The sequence below is a fragment of the Bison bison genome, unplaced genomic scaffold (genome assembly GCF_000754665.1).
Source record: "Bison bison bison isolate TAMUID 2011002044 unplaced genomic scaffold, Bison_UMD1.0 scf7180017863445, whole genome shotgun sequence".
NCBI classification, from domain to species: domain Eukaryota; kingdom Metazoa; phylum Chordata; class Mammalia; order Artiodactyla; family Bovidae; genus Bison; species Bison bison.
This window is the reverse complement of record NW_011494017.1, coordinates 1-344: the sequence shown is the minus strand read 5'-3', so window position 1 is coordinate 344 and position 344 is coordinate 1.

The window sequence follows — 344 nt, the reverse complement described above, 5'->3', positions numbered from 1 at the left end:
GTCCATTGGCTACAGGCTCCCCTCTTCAGCCCATGTATAATGGCTGTCCAATATCTGTCTAGTTGAATCCTCCCGTCTTCTGTGTGATAGTCCCAATTAGGTTTATCAGCGGGGAAGGCCTGCTCTATCCACCTTTCTAGGTTTGCAGCACCTTCTGGAACCATCTCTCGTAACCATTTTTTTTGCTTCCATATTAATCCTATACCTCTCCTCAGTACTGAAGAGAGATGTCAATAATTGCATGACATCATCCCAGGTTGGTCGATGGGTGCAAAAGATGGTTTCCATCAATCTAGTCTTAGCTTGTGGCTCTTCTGAGTGGCGGGGGGGTATGCTTTTGTCAG